General features: G+C 43.7%; 1 long non-coding RNA gene across 2 annotated transcripts; it reads right to left on the bottom strand.

Moving 5' to 3' along the window:
- Positions 1-104: 104 nt before the first annotated feature.
- On the bottom strand, positions 105-9,053 carry LOC134965524 (uncharacterized). 2 transcript variants are annotated; one of them, XR_010188423.1, is made up of 6 exons: positions 9,007-9,053; positions 7,940-8,046; positions 7,483-7,811; positions 6,271-6,339; positions 1,250-1,281; positions 105-289 (listed from the first exon to the last, which is right to left on the bottom strand). It is a non-coding gene; the product is annotated as an uncharacterized LOC134965524 (long non-coding RNA). The 2 variants fall into 2 exon arrangements; XR_010188424.1 differs by lacking the exon at positions 7,483-7,811.
- Between the last annotated feature and the right edge of the window lie 16,330 nt (positions 9,054-25,383).

Here is a 25,383-nt window from a genome sequence, read left to right as displayed (position 1 = left end):
GCCTATCAGAGGACATCAGGGAGGAGTCGGGGGAGCACTCATCTGCGGCAGCTGCTATAAGGAGGTGTAAGTGACACAATTTATTTACTGCACCTTGCACCGTAGACAGAAATAACAATTGGCTATAGTGAATATTACCATTACAGTAAAGCCATTATAGAGGGAGAGAAGAACTTATTTACCTCCCATTTATATATGTTCAAGACTAGCCAATAGTCTCGGACAGCCTTATCAGCAGGTACTGGAGCCAGATCACACAGAATGTCATAATAGCTGCAGGGAGTTATTGCTAAAAAGGAAACAAAGCATATATACTGAAGTAAAGTGATTTTGGCAAGAGACTTTAACTAAAATATGGACAGAGAATAGCGACTAACTATTGCTGTATTCAGTCTACTCCGTTAAAATTGTATTCCCTCATATCCATGGAAGTAGAATATACAGTAAATTACTATAACTGTCTATAAGTAAACAGCCAGGAAGAAGACAAGTAAGGACTGTTACTTTAACCATTACAGCAATGGAGATCATAATAGTGTATGTTTATATACACACAGGAGATGAAACTGCCTATGTAGTTGAGTAAACATTAGGATATTAGAGAGAAAGACAAGAAAAGAACATTAAAACCACTAAAATTTATAGACGGAAATGAACAATAGGAGAGAGAGAGATATTAAAGCATATTCCAGAGATATTTAAGTCTATATATTTGAAGACTGTAAGCTACTGAAATATTGAGCTGGATGCAACAAACTGGATACTATTTATTGCTAGATGCCAGCACAGTAATTCATAAGACACAGAGGAGATACACTGTTTCTTCTATTTGTACACTCTGCTAAGTTGGCCAGTTGCAGAGTATTGGCAACAAAGTAAGGAAAGAGAGTTAACTTTAATGTAACCAACTATAAAGACTTTACTTTCATATAAAAGACTTTGTTATTACCCAAGGTTAGGGGATAAAAGAGACCTGAATTGAGAGACTGATATATATTAGAATCTAGAATTGCTAATATGCAAAGGTATTTATGGGCCCCAACTTGCGCATGTCTATAAAATTACAGAGTGCCCGGGTCACTCTATTTTTTTAGTAAGGTTATAACCAGATACTTTTTTGTGTATTGCATGCAAATGAATTGTATAGGAGTGTGGGGTAGCTAAAGAATATTATATTATACCTATTGTGTGTATTATATTGATATATGTGTAGGAATGGTTAATACGTTATTAAAAATATAATACTTACCACTTACTGTCTGTTGGACGTTGAATGAAGAGCTGAAAAGAAGAACAGGTACATGAGTTATTTTTGTGATTTACTTATATACATATATCTTTATAGATAAAATAATTATCACATTTACCTATTAGAGAGAAAAGCAGGCATCCCAGGCAGCCTGTTGTTAAAGCAATAGCTTGGGTGGAGGCACATTAGTAGATTGGGTAACCTTATCAGAGATAAAGGAGGGTTACATATTGGAGGCACTGCTGAGATTGAACATAGGAGTAATGGAGAATTTAATAGGAGAGGATATATACACTTGGTGTATGCAAAAAGAAAAAAATCCTAAAAAGTGCATAGGTATAGGCGGGGATTTTTCAGAATTTTCAGATGAGGAAGTTATAAGGACAATTATAGATAAATTGTATGGAGTTAAAAGACCCAGGATTGTGGACAAATGGAGAGGAGAAATAGCAATACTAATAGAAGCTGAAAGGGAGTTAGATCCATGTCTAATACCAATGATGATAATGGCAAATGAAGAAATTGGGAGGCGATGGTATATTATTTGGCCTAAGAGAAAAGATGAGGAAGCTATTAATGCACATATATCTACTTCTGTTGATACATCTGGGAGAGATAATATAAACAATAATATGCAAGGAAATGGTGAAAATGTAGATGGGTCGCAGTTTGAGACTATGGTAGATAGAGTGGTTACTCAATTGGAACGTTGGCACTATGAAGGAAGTTATAGGAGATTAAGGATATTCTCAGGGACAGTGCCTGTACCTTTAGGCGAAGAAACATATGAAGCCTGGAAAGAAGCTGCTGTACAGCAAGCAGAGGAGTGGCAGTGTCCAGACCAAATTAAAAGGCAGAGAGTAGTAGAAAGCCTAAGAGGACCGGCCATGGGAATAATACAGGCAGCTAGACGAAGTAATCCACAGGCAAATCTTGAAACTTATTTTGAGGCTTTAGATTATGCCTACGGCACTTTGGAGGATGTGGGAGATTTAACATCCAGGTTACACCACACTTTCCAGGAGCCTGGAGAGAAGTTAAGTGCATATTTAATTCGAATAGACAAACTCTTATACAAAATTGTAGAAAAGGGTGGGATTAACCGAGATGAAGTAGATAGAAGCAGAATGAAACAGCTACTGAGGGGGGCATTGACAGCTGACTCGGTAGCCCAGAAAATACGATGTTCAGGAATAAGGGAACCCTCCCCCACTTTTAATGAATTATTAAAAGAAATTAAACAAGAAGAAGTACTAATTGAAATGAGAGAAAGAACAGTAAAAAAGGTTAAGGTTGTTCAACCCTCTGTGGAGGTCGATCCCTTTGAGGAAAGAATAGTTAAAATGATAGAGGAGCAGAACAAGAAGCTGGAGCAATTTATGGCATCTCATGAGAATAGAAGTTTAGGAAATTCCTCTCTTAGAAGTAATAACAATACAAATATAAGGGGAATGGGAAGAGGAAATAGCTATAATAATAGAGGAAGAGGATGTTTTAAATGTGGAAGGATAGGACATAGAGCTTATGAATGCAATGTCCTTACTGATGGATCTTCTACACGGGCCTCTACAAATAATCCCAACACTAATAGGGATGTTCTTTCTGGGCAGGGAAACGATCAAGGGAGGACTGTGAACCCCGCACAGTCCCCCTAGAAGTCAGTTATTGTGCAATGGGGAATTCTTGGTGGAACGGAAAAGTGCCTGAGGGATTACTAGGACCTGCACCTGTAGTCCCAGCAGCTATTAACGGGAATAGGTGCAAAGTACTATTAGACAGTGGATCTCAAGTATCAATTATTTTTGAAACATGGTATAATGACCATTTATCTGATGTACCCATAAAACCATTAAGTGGGTTGGTCATATGGGGATTAAGTATTGAAAAGTACCCTTATTTGGGATACGTACAAGTAAATCTTGAGTTTGAAGGGGAAACATACCAGAAGTCGTTGGAAGTACCGTTTATCGCTCTTATATGTCCTGAAATAAAGGGAGGAAGGGATGAATTTCCTGTAATTGTAGGAACAAATACTCAATTGTATCATATATTATCTAATTGGTGTCAGAGAGAAGATGAACGGTGTACAGAGGTAGGACAGGCATTGCCGGTAGGGTTAGCACCACAGGAGAATGTTTCAAATGAAAGAAGAAATGAATTTGACATTTGCTTTCAGGAAAGCGATATTACAAAGGAAGATAAGATTCTTTTGTCTGAGGAATTAGAACGCAGAAAACAAGCATTCTCAATTGGAGAGTGGGATTTAGGAGAAGCAAAGGGGGTAGAACATGGTATAAAATTAAATGATACCAGTCCTTTTAGAGAACGATCCCGTAGGATAGCACCTGCAGATTTTGAAGACATTAGGTTACACTTGAAGGGATTACTGGAGAACCAAATCATCATAGAGTCCCGTAGTCCATACGCTTCCCCGATTGTAATTGCAAGAAAGAAAAATGGAAAAATTCGTATGTGTGTAGATTATAGGACATTAAATTCCCGAACAGCCCCAGATCAATATACAGTTCCTAGAATTGATGAGGCATTAGATTGTTTACAAGGGAGTATGTGGTTCTCTGTGTTAGACCTAAGGAATGGATTCTATCAAATTCCTATGCGTCCTGAGGATAGAGAAAAAACTGCATTCATCTGCCCATTAGGATTTTTTGAGTTCCTAAAAATGCCACAAGGTATAAAGGGAGCCCCGGCAACATTTCAAAGGACTATGGAACGAATTGTTGGAGACATGAACTATAGAGAAGTTATTGTTTACCTGGACGACATAATTGTTTTTGGGAAATCTCTTTCTGAACATAATATCCGTCTTTTAAAAGTATTGGATAGACTGATAGAGGGAGGACTGAAGTTATCAATGGATAAATGCCAGTTGTGCAGGTCTTCAGTTAAATACCTGGGACATATAGTAAGCAGAGAAGGGGTGTCAACCGATCCTGCAAAGGTAGACGCTGTAAAAAATTGGCCCCGTCCTACTAAATTAAAGGAACTCAGATCTTTTCTGGGGTTTTGCGGTTATTACCGTAGATTTGTTCCGAATTATTCTAAAATTTCAAAACCCCTCACTGATTTAACCAAAGGTTATCCTTCAACTAATAGAAGAAAGATAATTCAACCTAGTTCTAAACACTTGTACAAACCAAATGAACTTTTTGGGGGTAGATGGAACTGTGAATGTGAATTAGCATTTCAGACTTTAAAAAGGAAATTAACTGATGCCCCAGTTTTAGCTTATGCTGACCCGACCATTCCATATGTACTTCATACTGATGCTTCCCAAGGAGGAATAGGAGGGGTGTTATATCAGAAGCAACAAGGTGAACTGAGACCTGTGTCTTTTACTAGCAGGGGCTTGTCTATTAGTGAAAGAAACTATCCCACACACAAATTAGAATTTTTAGCTTTAAAGTGGTGTGTGGTGGAGAAATTTCATGACTATTTGTACGGTGTGCCCTTTGAGGTACACACTGACAATAACCCTTTAACGTATATACAAACAACAGCAAAACTCGATGCTACCGGACATAGATGGCTGGCAGCATTGTCCCTGTATGACTTTTCTTTAAAATATAGACCCGGAATTAATAACATCGATGCTGACTCGTTGTCCAGGATCCCAAATCAAGAAAACAATAACAGTGAGGAGGAATGGATTGAAGTACCCATGGGAGATGTGAAAGGGATATGTCACCGAATACAAATTGGAGAAATGATGCCAGGAGAAGGGTTGAGTTTTTTAGGGGCCACTTCTAAAGCTCTTCCATTATCGTATTGTTGGCTAAGTAATTTAGAATTAGAAGGATTGCCAAAACTTAGGAGAGGCCAGATACGGACTGATCAAAGTCGAGATCCTGATATAAAAGATGCAATAGAAAGATTGAAACAAAATTGGAATGTTAATTCACCCTCTGTTTCGAAGGGAGCTAAGTTATTGGAAAGACAAAAGAACAAATTATTCCTAGAAAATGGAATATTATATCGTATATTCAAAGAACCAGGGGAAAGGGAAAAACGACAGTTGGTACTACCTTCAAAGCATAGGACTACAGTAATGAAAGCTTTGCATAATGAACATGGCCATCTAGGATATGATAAAACCATTAAGTTAATTTCTGATAGGTTTTATTGGCCAGGGATGAGGGAAGAAGTAGGGAACTATTGTAGAAATTGTGGAAATTGTGTAATTCGTAAAACAATAACTCGACAAACTGCCCCTTTGGTAAATTTTAAAAGTAGTGGGCCTATGGACTTGGTATGTATGGATTTTTTGTCATTAGAAGTAGAACCAGGAAAGAAATGCCACATATTAGTGATAACTGATCATTTTACCAGATATGCCCAGGCCTATGTAACACCAAATCAAAGGGCAACTACTGTAGCAAACACATTATGGAACAAATTTTTTATCCATTATGGTCTTCCAAACAGACTTCACTCTGACCAAGGTAGAGAGTTCGAAAGTAAACTAATAAAAGAGCTTTGTGCAATTTGTGGAATAACTAAATCAAGGACAACCCCATATCATCCACAAGGGGACCCCCAACCTGAGAGGTTCAACAGAACCTTGTTGGATATGTTGGGAACATTGAATCCTCTTGATAAAAGGTACTGGAAAAGACATACTGACCGTTTAGTACATGCATATAATTGTACACAAAATGAAGCCACAGGGTATTCTCCCTACTACTTAATGTTTGGTCGGGAAGCCAGGCTTCCTATAGATGTATGTATGGGGATATCCACTAGTGACAAACCTGCTATCTCTCACATAAAATACATAAAGAAGTTAAGGGAGGAACTACAGGAGGCTTATGATATAGCTGAATGTGCAGCCAGGAAATTGGGATTAAAAAATAAGACCAGATATGACAGGAGAATACGTGACCATGAGTTAGTTTCGGGGGATCGAGTCTTACTGAGACACCTAGGGACACCTAGAAAGTTTAAAATTTCAAATAGGTGGAGGGAAGATCCTTTCGTGATTGTTGAGAAACTTTCAAACTTACCTGTATACAAGATCAAGCCTGAGTCAGGAGAAAACAGGATACTGACATATCATAGGCAGCATCTATTACCTATAGGGAAAGAAGTTCGGTTAGAAGGGCTTGAATTAAATGATACTACCCGCACAACTAATGAAAGAACGGGAAATAGAAATGCAATACATAATGAATTAAGTATTGTAGATGACATAGATGATGAGTCAGAGATACAAGGGTATTATTATAAGGATGAATGTTTGGGTTTTGACAAATTTACTGATGAACATGTTAATGAGGATCCTTTAGAACATGTGGAAGGTAGAATCCAAGAGTTAAATAATGATAATCCCTGGGAAGAAAATCTGGAATATTGCAATACTGAAAATCAAAGAGTGTCAGATAGCTCTGATAGAGTTTCACATTCTTATAGTGAGTTAGAGGAGGAGCAGGTATGGAATAAGCAAAAAAGGGTGTGTCGCCCTCCTGCTATACTTACTTACGACCAATTAGGAATACCCAGTATAATACCCAGGGCTACACATATGAGTACTGTATCAATGTGGCCATATTTTTAATGATTACTCCGTAAAATTTGAGAAAGGGAGATTTCAAGGTATATATATATGGTGGTGACCCAGCTGATAACTTATACTGGATCACCAGGGGGAGAGTATGTAACCTAGTATTAGGTTAAATAATAGTGTAAATGCAAATATGATTTATAAACTAGGGTATATGAATGTATTAACTTGTATATATTATTTAGAAAGGAAGGAATATGTAATTTGTTGTTGTTGTGTTATGTAAAAAATAAAAGAATATTTAATTAATTAAAGAGAGGGAGGGCGCAATAAGCTAATGCTGTTGTCATTGTACTAGAGAGGTCCCCGTGCCGGTAAATAGGGCCGTGTGCAGAAAGAGGGGGGGCCGTGTGCAAAGGACGGAGACCTGCGCGTGCCGGTAATATAGAAAGACATAGAGTGAGAGGGGTCCACGAGCCGGTAAATAGTGCCGGGTGCAGAGAGGGAATCCGCGAGCAGGTAGTTTAAAGTGCCGGGTGCAGAGAGGGAGTCCGCGAGCGGGCAGATAAAGATATAAATAGGCGCTCCCGTTAGCATAGAGCAGACTGCTGTTCCCCTGGTCAGTGTGGGCACTTGGTCATCCAGAGCGCTGTATGCTGTAAACATACAAGCGGCAGTACTGGATACCGAGTAGCTGCACCAGCACCAGGCTTACCCGTTCCCGAAGGGGGGCGGTGGAGGAGGAGGTAGAGGTGCTGCTGGCAGACAGAGGAGAGCGGCCAGGAGGGCTCCGGGTGTGCCAGCGTGCGGCATTGCAGTGAAGGCAGCAGAAAGGAGCTGAGCGGTCTGGAGAGATGGCCAGAGAGGCTCCAGCTGAGCTGTTGTAAGCCCCGGGAGCGGAAGCCATAGCCGGGAGAGGACGCAGCTCCATAGTAACAGAAGGGAGCCAATTAGATGCGCAGCCTGCACCAGACACAAGGCAGTCCAGAAGCCTATCAGAGGACATCAGGGAGGAGTCGGGGGAGCACTCATCTGCAGCAGCTGCTATAAGGAGGTGTAAGTGACACAATTTATTTACTGCACCTTGCACCGTAGACAGAAATAACAATTGGCTATAGTGAATATTACCATTACAGTAAAGCCATTATAGAGGGAGAGAAGAACTTATTTACCTCCCATTTATATATGTTCAAGACTAGCCAATAGTCTCGGACAGCCTTATCAGCAGGTACTGGAGCCAGATCACACAGAATGTCATAATAGCTGCAGGGAGTTATTGCTAAAAAGGAAACAAAGCATATATACTGAAGTAAAGTGATTTTGGCAAGAGACTTTAACTAAAATATGGACAGAGAATAGCGACTAACTATTGCTGTATTCAGTCTACTCCGTTAAAATTGTATTCCCTCATATCCATGGAAGTAGAATATACAGTAAATTACTATAACTGTCTATAAGTAAACAGCCAGGAAGAAGACAAGTAAGGACTGTTACTTTAACCATTACAGCAATGGAGATCATAATAGTGTATGTTTATATACACACAGGAGATGAAACTGCCTATGTAGTTGAGTAAACATTAGGATATTAGAGAGAAAGACAAGAAAAGAACATTAAAACCACTAAAATTTATAGACGGAAATGAACAATAGGAGAGAGAGAGATATTAAAGCATATTCCAGAGATATTTAAGTCTATATATTTGAAGACTGTAAGCTACTGAAATATTGAGCTGGATGCAACAAACTGGATACTATTTATTGCTAGATGCCAGCACAGTAATTCATAAGACACAGAGGAGATACACTGTTTCTTCTATTTGTACACTCTGCTAAGTTGGCCAGTTGCAGAGTATTGGCAACAAAGTAAGGAAAGAGAGTTAACTTTAATGTAACCAACTATAAAGACTTTACTTTCATATAAAAGACTTTGTTATTACCCAAGGTTAGGGGATAAAAGAGACCTGAATTGAGAGACTGATATATATTAGAATCTAGAATTGCTAATATGCAAAGGTATTTATGGGCCCCAACTTGCGCATGTCTATAAAATTACAGAGTGCCCGGGTCACTCTATTTTTTTAGTAAGGTTATAACCAGATACTTTTTTGTGTATTGCATGCAAATGAATTGTATAGGAGTGTGGGGTAGCTAAAGAATATTATATTATACCTATTGTGTGTATTATATTGATATATGTGTAGGAATGGTTAATACGTTATTAAAAATATAATACTTACCACTTACTGTCTGTTGGACGTTGAATGAAGAGCTGAAAAGAAGAACAGGTACATGAGTTATTTTTGTGATTTACTTATATACATATATCTTTATAGATAAAATAATTATCACATTTACCTATTAGAGAGAAAAGCAGGCATCCCAGGCAGCCTGTTGTTAAAGCAATAGCTTGGGTGGAGGCACATTAGTAGATTGGGTAACCTTATCAGAGATAAAGGAGGGTTACACTGAGCTGATCATCTTCCCACCCTCCCGCACAGCCTCACCTCCCACAATCTCATTATCCATTGATGGCACAACTATCTCCCCTAGCCCCCAAGTACGCTGTCTTGGCGTAATCCTTGACTCCTCCCTCTCCTTCAAACCACACATTCAGCACCTCTCACAAACCTGTCATTTTCATCTCAAAAACATTTCTAGAATCAGACCTTTTCTCACACAGGATGCCACTAAGATCATTATTCACTCACTGATTATTTCCAGACTGGACTACTGTAATCTCCTCTTAACTGGCCTCCCTGACAATCACCTCTCTCCACTCCAATCTATCCTCAATGCTGCTGCCCGGCTCATCTTCCTCACCAAACGCACTACGTCTACCTCCCCCCTCCTACAGGCCCTCCACTGGCTTCCCTTCCCTTTCAGAATCCAATTCAAACTTCTCACACTCACTTACAAAGCACTCACCCACTCCTCTCCCATCTACATCTCTGACCTTATCTCCCTTTACTCTCCCACCCGTCCTCTTCGCTCTGCTAATGCACGCCGTCTCTCCTGTCTTCTGATTACTTCCTCCCACTCCTATCTCCAAGATTTTTCACGTGCTGCTCCATTTCTCTGGAATTCCTTACCTCTCCCCCTCAGACTCTCCACCTCTCTACAAAACTTCAAACGGGCTCTTAAGACCCATTTCTTTACCAAACGTAGCCAAATCTCAACATAACCCTCTGTTCCACGCTCTCTATGTACCCCATCTGTGTCATCCCTGTCTGTCTACCCCTCCCCTTAGAATGTAAGCTCTCACGAGTAGGGCCCTCTTCCCTCATGTGCTTATACTTTTCTTACTTTAATAATCCTCAACCGCCCAGATCCCACAGTTTTTTGACCACCTGGAACTTATCGCTATGTTTACTGGTGTAGTTATGCTTAGCTGCCCTGTACTTGTCCTATATTGTATTCAACTGTAAGTCACTGTTTTCCTATTTTTTATGTGCATTTGTACTCTGTAATCGGGCGCTGCGGAACCCTTGTGGCGCCATATAAATAAAGGATAATAATAATAATAATAATAATGTGAGCCTGGAGCAGCATGGGGATGCCAGGCGCCCGCTGAGGTTCTGTTACCAGCGGGCGTCGGCACCTTCCCCTCAGCGGCAGCCGGAGCTCACTCCTGAGCTCCGGCTGTGTGCGGCGCTATGGGAGAGACATCATGACGTCTTGTCCATAGATCCGACTCATCCGAGGAGCGGGCGGCCAGGTGGAGGTCAGCGGTCCAGAAGCAGGAGCGGGGCTGGTGAGTATTGTGTTTTTTTTTGTGTGTGTGTGAAGCGTGCTACTAGGTGGCATCTTCTACTGGGGGCATCTTCTACTCGGGGGATCTATATTGGGCAACTGTACTGGGGACAACTTTACTGGGGGCAACGTCTACTGGGGACATCTATACTGGGGAATAACTACTGGGGCCAACTGTACTGGGGGCAACTTCTACTGGGGACATCTATACTGGGGCATAACTACTGCGGGCAACTGTACTGGGGGCTGCTTCTACTGGGTACATCTATACTGGAGCATATTGCCCCTAGCAGTATCATGTGATACTGCTAGGGGCAATATGTTTTTAAACACACTTAATGATAACTACTTAGTTCAACTAATTGAGGAACCAACTAGGTACAATGCAGTCTTAGACCTGGTATTAACAAACAATGGGGATTTGGTATCCGGTATTATAGTAGGGGAACCCATAGGAAACAGCAACCACAATATGGTCACATTCAATATCAGTTTCCATAAACAGCCCTATACTGGCTCAACTAGGACTCTAAACTTTAGCAAAGCGAATTTTGAAAAGATGAGGGTATTTTTCAGGGATATTGAATGGGAAGATTTGTTTTTAGGAAAAAATACTACGAAGAAATGGGAGGTACTAAAATTCCTGCTAGCTAAAAATACACTCAAATTTATTCCTACGAGCAGCAAAAAAAGGAATAAAAATCATAAACCGATGTGGCTTAACAAAAAGATAAAGGAACTTATGGGCAAGAAAAGGCGAGCATTTAAAAAATACAAATCTGACGGGGAAGCAGAGTCATTTCAGCACTATAAGGAATGTAACAAAATATGCAAAAAGGAAATAAGAGCGGCTAAAGTAGAAACTGAAAAACTAGTAGCAAAGGAAAGCAAAGCGAATCCCAAAAAATTATTTAAATACATTAATAGCAAGAGATTAAAGAAGGAGAGTATAGGCCCTTTAAAAGACAAGTTGGGAGTCTTAAGCAAAGATGATAATGACATAGCGGACACACTAAATGAGTTTTTTTTAACAGTATTTACTAGAGAGGACCCAATTCAGGGACTAACACATAATCTCAATAATGAGAATATCCCACTGATAGGTACTTATTTAAGCGAGGAAGTAGTCTGTGACCGATTAAAACATTTAAAGATTAATAAGTCACTAGGTCCCGATGGAATTCACCCAAGGGTTCTAATGGAGCTTCACTCTGAACTTGCAAAACCGCTATTTTTGATCTTTAAGGATTCAGTAATATCAGGTATGGTTCCCAAAGACTGGCGTATAGCGGAAGAAGTGACTATATTCAAAAAGGGAAGTAAAGCTGAACCAGGTAATTATAGACAAGTTAGTCTTACATCTATAGTGGGGAAAGTATTGGAAGGTATTCTAAGAAATAGTATTCAGAAGTTTCTTGAAGTCAATAAGGTAATTAAAAGGAATCAACATGGGTTTATGAAGGACAGATCCTGTCAAACCAACTTACTTGGCTTTTATGAAACAGTAAGCGCAAACCTAGATCAGGGTAAAGAGGTGGATGTAATCTTTTTAGATTTTGCCAAAGCATTCGACACTGTACCACACATGAGACTTATCTGCAAGCTACAAGAATCAGGGTTAGGAAGCACAATATGCATTTGGGTCAAAAACTGGTTAAATAATAGGGAGCAGCGCGTTGTGGTTAATGGATCTTTTTCAACTTGGACTGAAGTGCTAAGTGGTGTGCCGCAAGGCTCAGTATTAGGACCGCTATTGTGCAATATTTTCATTAACGACCTAACAGAAGGTCTAGAGAGCATGGTGTCAATTTTTGCAGATGATACCAAATTGTGTAAAGTTATAAATGCGGAGGGGGATGCTGAGTCGCTTCAGAACGACTTAGTTAAACTAGAAGCTTGGGCAGCGAAATGGAGAATGCGCTTCAATACAGACAAGTGTAAGGTAATGCACTGTGGTAACAAGAACAAAAATAACACCTACCTACTAAATGGGGTAAAATTAGGGGATTCTGTACTGGAAAAGGACTTAGGTGTCCTCATCGATAGCAAACTAAGCAGTAGTACCCAAAGTAGGACTGCAGCAAAGAAGGCTAATAAGATATTAGCATGCATAAAACGGGAAATTGATGCTAGGGATGAGAGTATTATACTCCCATTATATAAATCACTTGTGAGGCCACACCTTGAATACTGTATACAATTCTGGGCACCTTACTACAAAAAGGATATCCTGGAGCTAGAAAAGGTTCAAAGGCGGGCGACCAAACTAATTAAGGGTATGGAGACGCTGGAATACGAGGAAAGGCTTGCAAGACTAGGCATGTTTACACTGGAAAAGAGGAGATTAAGAGGGGACATGATCAACATTTACAAATATATAAGGGGACAATATACAGATCTTGCGCAGGACCTGTTTTTGGTTAGATCAACACAGAGAACTCGTGGACACTCGCTCAGGTTAGAGGAGAGGAGATTCCGCACAATACGGCGTAAAGGCTTTTTTACGGTAAGGACGATACGTGTTTGGAATTCCCCGCCTGAGGGAGTTGTAATGGCCGACTCAGTCAACACCTTTAAGAATGGGTTAGATAAATTCCTAATGGATAAGGATATCCAGGGTTACGGGGCATAGTCACGCACTATGGTTATTATAAAAAAGAGGGGTAAAACATAACGGCAGTCATCAACTTCAGTCAAAATTTTATACAAAATAATCGTGCATAGGAGACCACAAATAGGTTGAACTCGATGAACAATTGTCTTTTTTCAACTTTAGATACTATGTTACTATGTTACTATTTTACTGCGGGCATAACTACAGGGAGCAGCTTCTACTAGGGGCAGCTTCTACTGGGGGCATCTATACTGGGGCATCTGTACAGGAAGCATCTGTACTGCGGGCAGCTGTACTGGGAGCATAACTACAGGGGGCATCTGTACTTGGGGCAGCTCTACTGGGGGCAGCTCTACAGGGGGCAGCTGTACTGGGGGCAGCTGTACTGGGGCATCTCTACTGGGGCATAACTACAGGGGGCATCTCTACAGGGGGCATAACTACGGGGGCATTACTACTGGGGGCAATACTACATGGGGCATTACCACTGGGGGCATATCTACTGGGGGCACTACAAATGAGGGCAAAGAACAATAGGTGCAATCAACACCAAAACTCCTGGCGCAATAATCAGTTAATAGTTTATTCTACTTATGTTCGGGGTTCACCAGCTGCACAAACCAAGGCTTTGCAAGAGCCTAGACGATAAAAACTATATAACACAAAAATGTAAGTGCGCTTCGGTGACTTAGAACAAAGTAAATGATTAATGGGTGTTTACTTTCACTCACAGAAACCAAGAGACTTGTTTATAACACAATTGTTTACTATAACACATATATTGTTACAATTTTAAATAAGATTTTACTCACCGGTAAATCTATTTCTCGTAGTCCGTAGTGGATGCTGGGAACTCCGAAAGGACCATGGGGAATAGCGGCTCCGCAGGAGACTGGGCACAACTAAAGAAAGCTTTTAGGTCACCTGGTGTGCACTGGCTCCTCCCACTATGACCCTCCTCCAAGCCTCAGTTAGGACACTGTGCCTGGACGAGCTGACATAATAAGGAAGGATTTTTAATCCCGGGTAAGACTCCTACCAGCCACACCAATCGCACCGTATAACTCGTGATACTATACCCAGTTTAACAGTATGAAAACAACTGAGCCTCTCAACAGATGGCTCAACAATAACCCTTTAGTTAACAATAACTATGTACAAGTATTGCAGACAATCCGCACTTGGGATGGGCGCCCAGCATCCACTACGGACTACGAGAAATAGATTTACCGGTGAGTAAAATCTTATTTTCTCTGACGTCCTAGTGGATGCTGGGAACTCCGAAAGGACCATGGGGATTATACCAAAGCTCCCAAACGGGCGGGAGAGTGCGGATGACTCTGCAGCACCGAATGAGAGAACTCAAGGTCCTCCTCAGCCAGGGTATCAAATTTGTAGAATTTTGCAAACGTGTTTGCCCCTGACCAAGTAGCAGCTCGGCAGAGTTGTAAAGCCGAGACCCCTCGGGCAGCCGCCCAAGATGAGCCCACCTTCCTTGTGGAATGGGCTTTTACTGATTTAGGATGCGGCAGTCCAGCCGCAGAATGCGCCAGCTGAATTGTGCTACAAATCCAGCGAGCAATAGTCTGCTTAGAAGCAGGAGCACCCAGTTTGTTGGGTGCATACAGGATAAATAGCGAGTCAGTTTTCCTGACTCTAGCCGTCCTGGAAACATAAATTTTCAAGGCCCTGACTACGTCCAGTAACTTGGAATCCTCCAAGTCCCTAGTAGCCGCAGGCACCACAATAGGTCGGTTCAAGTGAAAAGCTGATACCACCTTAGGGAGAAACTGGGGACGAGTCCTCAATTCCGCCCTATCCATATGGAAAATCAGATAAGGGCTTTTACATGACAAAGCTGCCAATTCTGACACACGCCTGGCTGAAGCCAAGGCCAATAACATGACCACTTTCCACGTGAGATATTTTAGATCCACGGTTTTAAGTGGCTCAAACCAATGTGATTTTAAGAAACTCAACACCACGTTGAGGTCCCAAGGTGCCACTGGAGGCACAAACGGGGGCTGAATATGCAGCACTCCTTTCACAAACGTCTGAACTTCAGGTAGTGAAGCTAGTTCTTTCTGGAAGAAAATCGACAGAGCCGAGATCTGTACCTTAATGGAGCCTAATTTCAGGCCCATAGTCACTCCTGCTTGTAGGAAATGCAGAAATCGACCTAGTTGAAATTCCTCTGTTGGGGCCTTTTTGGCCTCACACCAAGCAACATATTTCCGCCATATGCGGTGATAATGCTTTGCAGTTACATCTTTCCTGGCTTTAATCAGCGTAGGAATGACTTCCTCCGGAATGCCCTTTTCCTTCAGGATCCGGCGTTCAACCGCCATGCCGTCAAACGCAGCCGCGGTAAGTCTTGGAACAGACAGGGCCCCTGCTGCAGCAGGTCCTGTCTGAGCGGCAGAGGCCATGGGTCCTCTGAGATCATCTCTTGAAGTTCCGGGTACCACGCTCGTCTTGGCCAATCCGGAACCACGAGTATTGTTCTTACTCCTCGTTTTCTTATTATTCTCAGTACCCTTGGTATGAGAGGCAGAGGAGGGAACACATAAACTGACTGGTACACCAACGGTGTCACTAGAGCGTCCACAGCTATCGCCTGAGGGTCCCTTGACCTGGCGCAATATCTCTCTAGTTTTTTGTTTAGGTGGGACGCCATCATGTCCACCTGTGGCCGTTCCCATCGATTTACAATCAGCGTGAAGACTTCTGGATGAAGTCCCCACTCTCCCGGGTGGAGGTCGTGCCTGCTGAGAAAGTCTGCTTCCCAGTTGTCCACTCCCGGAATGAACACTGCTGACAGTGCTAGTACGTGATTTTCCGCCCATCGGAGAATCCTTGTGGCTTCTGCCATTGCCATCCTGCTTCTTGTGCCGCCCTGTCGATTTACATGGGCGACCGCCGTGATGTTGTCTGACTGGATCAGTACCGGCTGGTGTAGAAGCAGGGATTTTGCCTGACTTAGGGCATTGTAAATGGCCCTTAGTTCCAGAATATTTATGTGTAGGGAAGTCTCCTGACTCGACCATAGTCCTTGGAAGTTTCTTCCCTGTGTGACTGCCCCCCAGCCTCGAAGGCTGGCATCCGTGGTCACCAGGACCCAGTCCTGTATGCCGAATCTGCGGCCCTCTAGAAGATGAGCACTCTGCAGCCACCACAGCAGAGACACCCTGGTTCTTGGAGACAGGGTTATTAGGCGATGCATCTGAAGATGCGATCCGGACCATTGGTCCAACAGGTCCCACTGAAAGATTCTGGCATGGAACCTGCCGAAAGGAATTGCTTCGTAAGAAGCCACCATCTTTCCCAGGACCCGCGTGCAGTGATGCACCGATACCTGTTTCGGTTTCAGGAGGTCTCTGACTAGAGATGACAGCTCCTTGGCTTTCTCCTCCGGGAGAAACACTTTTTTCTGGACTGTATCCAGAATCATACCCAGGAACAGTAGACGTGTCGTCGGAACCAGCTGTGATTTTGGAATATTCAGAATCCAACCGTGCTGGTGTAGCACCTCCTGAGATAGTGCTACTCCCACCAACAACTGCTCCTTGGACCTCGCCTTTATTAGGAGATCGTCCAAATACGGGATAATTAAAACTCCCTTTCTTCGAAGAAGTATCATCATTTCCGCCATTACCTTGGTAAAACACCTTCGGTGCCGTGGAGAGTCCAAACGGCAGCGTCTGGAATTGGTAATGGCAATCCTGTACCACAAATCTGAGGTACTCCTGGTGAGGATAGTAAATGGGGACATGCAGGTAAGCATCCTTGATGTCCAGGGATACCATGTAATCCCCCTCGTCCAGGCTTGCAATAACCGCCCTGAGCGATTCCATCTTGAACTTGAATTTTTTTATGTATGTGTTCAAGGATTTCAAATTTAAAATGGGTCTCACCGAACCGTCCGGTTTCAGTACCACAAACAGTGTGGAATAGTAACCCCGTCCTTGTTGAAGTAGGGGCACCTTGATTATCACCTGCTGGGAATACAGCTTGTGAATTGCCGCTAGCACAGCCTCCCTGTCTGAAGGAGTAATCGGCAAGGCAGATTTTAGGAACCGGTGGGGTGGAGACGCCTCGAATTCCAGTTTGTACCCTTGAGATACTATTTGCAGGATCCAGGGATCCACCTGTGAGCGAGCCCACTGATCGCTGAAATTTTTAAGGCGGCCCCCCACCGTAAATTGGAAAGGGATGGAAGCTGCGCTCACAGGGATGGGGTGCCAATTATGCTGCTAAACCTGAAGGCGTCCTACCTCCTTTCGTGGAATAATGGTTGCAAAGGTTAGCGCACTAATTGGTGGATAGGGGTATGTGTTGGGTGTGTGATGGTCTGGGTGAGATTTGTGGGGCTCCGCCTGTGGAGCCCCACCGTCATGCGGCGGACTTGGAAGAAGCGGGGGAGGACTTTTGCTCCTGGGAACCTGCTGTTTGTTGCAGCCTTTTTCCCCTACCTCTGCCTCTGGACAGAAAGGACCCGCCTTTTCCACGCCTGTTTTTCTGAGTCCGAAAAGACTGTACCTGATAAAACTGCGCCTTTTTAGGCTGTATGGGAACATGGGGTAAAAATGCTGACTTCCCAGCAGTTGCTGTGGAAACTAAGTCCGAGAGACCATCCCCAAATAACTCCTCACCCTTATAAGGCAAAACTTCCATGTGCCTTTTTGAATCTGCATCCCCTGTCCACTGGCGAATCCATAAGCCTCTCCTAGCAGAAATGGACAATGCACTTATTTTAGATGCCAGCCGGCAGATCTCCCTCTGTGCATCTCTCATGTATAAGACTGAGTCTTTTATATGCTCTATGGTTAGCAGAATAGTGTCCCTGTCTAGGGTGTCAATATTTTCTGACAGGGAATCTGACCACGCAGCGGCAGCACTGCACATCCATGCTGACGCAATAGCTGGTCTAAGTATAATGCCTGAGTGTGTATATACAGACTTTAGGATCGCCTCCTGCTTTCTATCAGCAGGTTCCTTGAGGGCGGCCGTATCCGGAGACGGTAGTGCCACCTTTTTAGACAAACGTGTGAGCGCTTTATCCACCCTAGGGGGTGTCTCCCAACGTGACCTATCCTCTGGCGGGAAAGGGAACGCCATTAGTAACTTCTTAGAGATTACCAATTCATTTAATTCTTCTGATGGGGGAAAAACTACGGGTAGTTTTTTCTCCCCAAACATAATACCCTTTTTAGTGGTACCTGGGTTTATATCAGAAATTTGTAACACCTCTTTCATTGCTTCAATCATGCAACGAATGGCCTTAGTGGACATTAGATTAGGGATGAGCGGGTTCGGTTCCTCGGAATCCGAACCCGCCCGAACTTCATGTTTTTTTTCACGGGTCCGAGCGACTCGGATCTTCCCGCCTTGCTCGGTTAACCCGAGCGCGCCCGAACGTCATCATGACGCTGTCGGATTCTCGCGAGACTCGGATTCTATATAAGGAGCCGCGCGTCGCCGCCATTTTCACACGTGCATTGAGATTGATAGGGAGAGGACGTGGCTGGCGTCCTCTCCATTTAGATTAGAAGAGAGAGAGTGAGATTGATTTGAGACAGAGACACTTGATTTACTGGAGCTTAGGAGTACTGTAGAGAGTGCAGAGTTTAGTAGTGACTGACCACAGTGACCACCAGACAGTGCAGTTTTATTTAATATAATCCGTTCTCTGCCTGAAAAAAACGATACACAGTGACTCAGTCACATACCATATCTGTGTGCACTGCTCAGCCCAGTGTGCTGCATCATCTATGTATATATCTGACTGTGCTCACACAGCTTATAATTGTGGGGGAGACTGGGGAGCAGTGCCAGTTATAGGTTATAGCAGGAGCCAGGAGTACATATTATTAAAATTAAACAGTGCACACTTTTGCTGCAGGAGTGCCACTGCCAGTGTGACTGACCAGTGACCTGACCACACTGACCACCAGTATAGTTAGTAGTATACTATATTGTGATTGCCTGAAAAAGTTAAACACTCGTCGTGTGACTTGTGTGGTGTTTTTTTTTTTATTCTATAAAAAACTCATTCTGCTGACAGACAGTGTCCAGCAGGTCCGTCATTATATAATATATACCTGTCCGGCTGCAGTAGTGATATATATATATATTTTTTATATCATTATTTATCATCCAGTCACAGCAGACACAGTACGGTAGTTCACGGCTGTAGCTACCTCTGTGTCGGCACTCGGCAGTCCATCCATAATTGTATACCACCTACCCGTGGTTTTTTTTTCTTTCTTCTTTATACATACATACTACATCTCTTTATCAACCAGTCTATATTAGCAGCAGACACAGTACAGTAGTCCACGGCTGTAGCTACCTCTGTGTCGGCACTCGGCAGTCCATCCATAATTGTATACCACCTACCCGTGGTTTTTTTTTCTTTCTTCTTTATACATACATACTACATCTCTTTATCAACCAGTCTATATTAGCAGCAGACACAGTACAGTACGGTAGTCCACGGCTGTAGCTACCTCTGTGTCGGCACTCGGCAGTCCGTCCATAATTGTATACCACCTACCCGTGGTTTTTTTTTTCTTTCTTCTTTATACATACATACTACATCTCTTTATCAACCAGTCTATATTAGCAGCAGACACAGTACAGTAGTCCACGGCTGTAGCTACCTCTGTGTCGGCACTCGGCAGTCCATCCATAATTGTATACCACCTACCCGTGGTTTTTTTTTCTTTCTTCTTTATACATACATACTACATCTCTTTATCAACCAGTCTATATTAGCAGCAGACACAGTACAGTACGGTAGTCCACGGCTGTAGCTACCTCTGTGTCGGCACTCGGCAGTCCGTCCATAATTGTATACCACCTACCCGTGGTTTTTTTTTCTTTCTTCTTTATACATACATACTACATCTCTTTATCAACCAGTCTATATTAGCAGCAGACACAGTACAGTAGTCCACGGCTGTAGCTACCTCTGTGTCGGCACTCGGCAGTCCATCCATAATTGTATACCACCTACCCGTGGTTTTTTTTTTCTTTCTTCTTTATACATACTACATCTCATTATCAACCAGTCTATATTAGCAGCAGACACAGTACGGTAGTCCACGGCTGTAGCTACCTCTGTGTCGGCACTCGGCAGTCCGTCCATAATTGTATACCACCTACCCGTGGTTTTTTTTTCTTTCTTCTTTATACATACTACATCTCATTATCAACCAGTCTATATTAGCAGCAGACACAGTACGGTAGTCCACGGCTGTAGCTACCTCTGTGTCGGCACTCGGCAGTCCATCCATAATTGTATACCACCTACCCGTGGTTTTTTTTTCTTTCTTCTTTATACATACTACATCTCATTATCATCCAGTCTATATTAGCAGCAGACACAGTACAGTACGGTAGTCCACGGCTGTAGCTACCTCTGTGTCGGCACTCGGCAGTCCGTCCATAATTGTATACCACCTACCCGTGGTTTTTTTTTCTTTCTTCTTTATACATACTACATCTCATTATCAACCAGTCTATATTAGCAGCAGACACAGTACGGTAGTCCACGGCTGTAGCTACCTCTGTGTCGGCACTCGGCAGTCCATCCATAATTGTATACCACCTACCCGTGTTTTTTTTTTCTTTCTTCTTTATACATACATACTACATCTCTTTATCAACCAGTCTATATTAGCAGCAGACACAGTACAGTAGTCCACGGCTGTAGCTACCTCTGTGTCGGCACTCGGCAGTCCATCCATAATTGTATACCACCTACCCGTGGTTTTTTTTTTTTCTTCTTTATACATACATACTACATCTCATTATCATCCAGTCTATATTAGCAGCAGACACAGTACAGTACAATAGTCCACGGCTGTAGCTACCTCTGTGTCGGCACTCGGCAGTCCATCCATAATTGTATACCACCTACCCGTGGTTTTTTTTTCTTTCTTCTTTATACATACATACTACATCTCTTTATCAACCAGTCTATATTAGCAGCAGACACAGTACAGTAGTCCACGGCTGTAGCTACCTCTGTGTCGGCACTCGGCAGTCCATCCATAATTGTATACCACCTACCCGTGGTTTTTTTTTCTTTCTTCTTTATACATACATACTACATCTCATTATCATCCAGTCTATATTAGCAGCAGACACAGTACAGTACAATAGTCCACGGCTGTAGCTACCTCTGTGTCGGCACTCGGCAGTCCATCCATAATTGTATACTAGTATCCATCCATCTCCATTGTTTACCTGAGGTGCCTTTTAGTTGTGCCTATTAAAATATGGAGAACAAAAATGTTGAGGTTCCAAAATTAGGGAAAGATCAAGATCCACTTCCACCTCGTGCTGAAGCTGCTGCCACTAGTCATGGCCGAGACGATGAAATGCCAGCAACGTCGTCTGCCAAGGCCGATGCCCAATGTCATAGTACAGAGCATGTCAAATCCAAAACACCAAATATCAGTAAAAAAAGGACTCCAAAACCTAAAATAAAATTGTCGGAGGAGAAGCGTAAACTTGCCAATATGCCATTTACCACACGGAGTGGCAAGGAACGGCTGAGGCCCTGGCCTATGTTCATGGCTAGTGGTTCAGCTTCACATGAGGATGGAAGCACTCAGCCTCTCGCTAGAAAACTGAAAAGACTCAAGCTGGCAAAAGCACCGCAAAGAACTGTGCGTTCTTCGAAATCCCAAATCCACAAGGAGAGTCCAATTGTGTCGGTTGCGATGCCTGACCTTCCCAACACTGGACGTGAAGAGCATGCGCCTTCCACCATTTGCACGCCCCCTGCAAGTGCTGGAAGGAGCACCCGCAGTCCAGTTCCTGATAGTCAGATTGAAGATGTCAGTGTTGAAGTACACCAGGATGAGGAGGATATGGGTGTTGCTGGCGCTGGGGAGGAAATTGACCAGGAGGATTCTGATGGTGAGGTGGTTTGTTTAAGTCAGGCACCCGGGGAGACACCTGTTGTCCGTGGGAGGAATATGGCCGTTGACATGCCTGGTGAAAATACCAAAAAAATCAGCTCTTCGGTGTGGAAGTATTTCACCAGAAATGCGGACAACATTTGTCAAGCCGTGTGTTCCCTTTGTCAAGCTGTAATAAGTAGGGGTAAGGACGTTAACCACCTCGGAACATCCTCCCTTATACGTCACCTGCAGCGCATTCATAATAAGTCAGTGACAAGTTCAAAAACTTTGGGCGACAGCGGAAGCAGTCCACTGACCAGTAAATCCCTTCCTCTTGTAACCAAGCTCACGCAAACCACCCCACCAACTCCCTCAGTGTCAATTTCCTCCTTCCCCAGGAATGCCAATAGTCCTGCAGGCCATGTCACTGGCAATTCTGACGAGTCCTCTCCTGCCTGGGATTCCTCCGATGCATCCTTGCGTGTAACGCCTACTGCTGCTGGCGCTGCTGTTGTTGCTGCTGGGAGTCGATGGTCATCCCAGAGGGGAAGTCGTAAGCCCACTTGTACTACTTCCAGTAAGCAATTGACTGTCCAACAGTCCTTTGCGAGGAAGATGAAATATCACAGCAGTCATCCTGCTGCAAAGCGGATAACTGAGGCCTTGACAACTATGTTGGTGTTAGACGTGCGTCCGGTATCCGCCGTTAGTTCACAGGGAACTAGACAATTTATTGAGGCAGTGTGCCCCCGTTACCAAATACCATCTAGGTTCCCCTTCTGTAGGCAGGCGATACCGAGAATGTACACGGACGTCAGAAAAAGACTCACCAGTGTCCTAAAAAATGCAGTTGTACCCAATGTCCACTTAACCACGGACATGTGGACAAGTGGAGCAGGGCAGGGTCAGGACTATATGACTGTGACAGCCCACTGGGTAGATGTATGGACTCCCGCCGCAAGAACAGCAGCGGCGGCACCAGTAGCAGCATCTCGCAAACGCCAACTCTTTCCTAGGCAGGCTACGCTTTGTATCACCGCTTTCCAGAATACGCACACAGCTAAAAACCTCTTACGGCAACTGAGGAAGATCATCGCAGAATGGCTTACCCCAATTGGACTCTCCTGTGGATTTGTGGCATCGGACAACGCCAGCAATATTGTGTGTGCATTAAATATGGGCAAATTCCAGCACGTCCCATGTTTTGCACATACCTTGAATTTGGTGGTGCAGAATTTTTTTAAAAACGACAGGGGCGTGCAAGAGATGCTGTCGGTGGCCAGAAGAATTGCGGGACACTTTCGGCGTACAGGCACCACGTACAGAAGACTGGAGCACCACCAAAAACTACTGAACCTGCCCTGCCATCATCTGAAGCAAGAAGTGGTAACGAGGTGGAATTCAACCCTCTATATGCTTCAGAGGTTGGAGGAGCAGCAAAAGGCCATTCAAGCCTATACAATTGAGCACGATATAGGAGGTGGAATGCACCTGTCTCAAGTGCAGTGGAGAATGATTTCAATGTTGTGCAAGGTTCTGATGCCCTTTGAACTTGCCACACGTGAAGTCAGTTCAGACACTGCCAGCCTGAGTCAGGTCATTCCCCTCATCAGGCTTTTGCAGAAGAAGCTGGAGACATTGAAGGAGGAGCTAACACGGAGCGATTCCGCTAGGCATGTGGGACTTGTGGATGGAGCCCTTAATTCGCTTAACAAGGATTCACGGGTGGTCAATCTGTTGAAATCAGAGCACTACATTTTGGCCACCGTGCTCGATCCTAGATTTAAAACCTACCTTGGATCTCTCTTTCCGGCAGACACAAGTCTGCTGGGGTTGAAAGACCTGCTGGTGAGAAAATTGTCAAGTCAAGCGGAACGCGACCTGTCAACATCTCCTCCTTCACATTCTCCCGCAACTGGGGGTGCGAGGAAAAGGCTCAGAATTCCGAGCCCACCCGCTGGCGGTAATGCAGGGCAGTCTGGAGCGACTGCTGATGCTGACATCTGGTCCGGACTGAAGGACCTGACAACGATTACGGACATGTCGTCTACTGTCACTGCATATGATTCTCTCAACATTGAAAGAATGGTGGAGGATTATATGAGTGACCGCATCCAAGTAGGCACGTCACACAGTCCGTACTTATACTGGCAGGAAAAAGAGGCAATTTGGAGGCCCTTGCACAAACTGGCTTTATTCTACCTAAGTTGCCCTCCCACAAGTGTGTACTCCGAAAGAGTGTTTAGTGCCGCCGCTCACCTTGTCAGCAATCGGCGTACGAGGTTACATCCAGAAAATGTGGAGAAGATGATGTTCATTAAAATGAATTATAATCAATTCCTCCGCGGAGACATTGACCAGCAGCAATTGCCTCCACAAAGTACACAGGGAGCTGAGATGGTGGATTCCAGTGGGGACGAATTGATAATCTGTGAGGAGGGGGATGTACACGGTGATATATCGGAGGATGATGATGAGGTGGACATCTTGCCTCTGTAGAGCCAGTTTGTGCAAGGAGAGATTAATTGCTTCTTTTTTGGGGGGGGTCCAAACCAACCCGTCATATCAGTCACAGTCGTGTGGCAGACCCTGTCACTGAAATGATGGGTTGGTTAAAGTGTGCATGTCCTGTTTATACAACATAAGGGTGGGTGGGAGGGCCCAAGGACAATTCCATCTTGCACCTCTTTTTTCTTTTATTTTTCTTTGCGTCATGTGCTGTTTGGGGAGGGTTTTTTGGAAGGGCCATCCTGCGTGACACTGCAGTGCCACTCCTAGATGGGCCCGGTGTTTGTGTCGGCCACTAGGGTCGCTTATCTTACTCACACAGTCAGCTACCTCATTGCGCCTCTTTTTTTCTTTGCGTCATGTGCTGTTTGGGGAGGGTTTTTTGGAAGGGCCATCCTGCGTGACACTGCAGTGCCACTCCTAGATGGGCCCGGTGTTTGTGTCGGCCACTAGGGTCGCTTATCTTACTCACACAGTCAGCTACCTCATTGCGCCTCTTTTTTTCTTTGCGTCATGTGCTATTTGGGGAGGGTTTTTTGGAAGGGCCATCCTGCGTGACACTGCAGTGCCACTCCTAGATGGGCCCGGTGTTTGTGTCGGCCACTAGGGTCGCTTATCTTACTCACACAGTCAGCTACCTCATTGCGACTCTTTTTTTCTTTGCGTCATGTGCTGTTTGGGGAGGGTTTTTTGGAAGGGCCATCCTGCGTGACACTGCAGTGCCACTCCTAGATAGGCCCGGTGTTTGTGTCGTCCACTAGGGTCGCTTATCTTACTCACACAGTCAGCTACCTCATCGCGCCTCTTTTTTTCTTTGCGTCATGTGC

Source organism: Pseudophryne corroboree, chromosome 10, assembly GCF_028390025.1.
Source record: "Pseudophryne corroboree isolate aPseCor3 chromosome 10, aPseCor3.hap2, whole genome shotgun sequence".
Taxonomy (NCBI): domain Eukaryota; kingdom Metazoa; phylum Chordata; class Amphibia; order Anura; family Myobatrachidae; genus Pseudophryne; species Pseudophryne corroboree.
The sequence above is the reverse complement of the archived record's forward strand: the minus strand, read 5'-3'. Positions and strand labels throughout refer to the sequence as shown.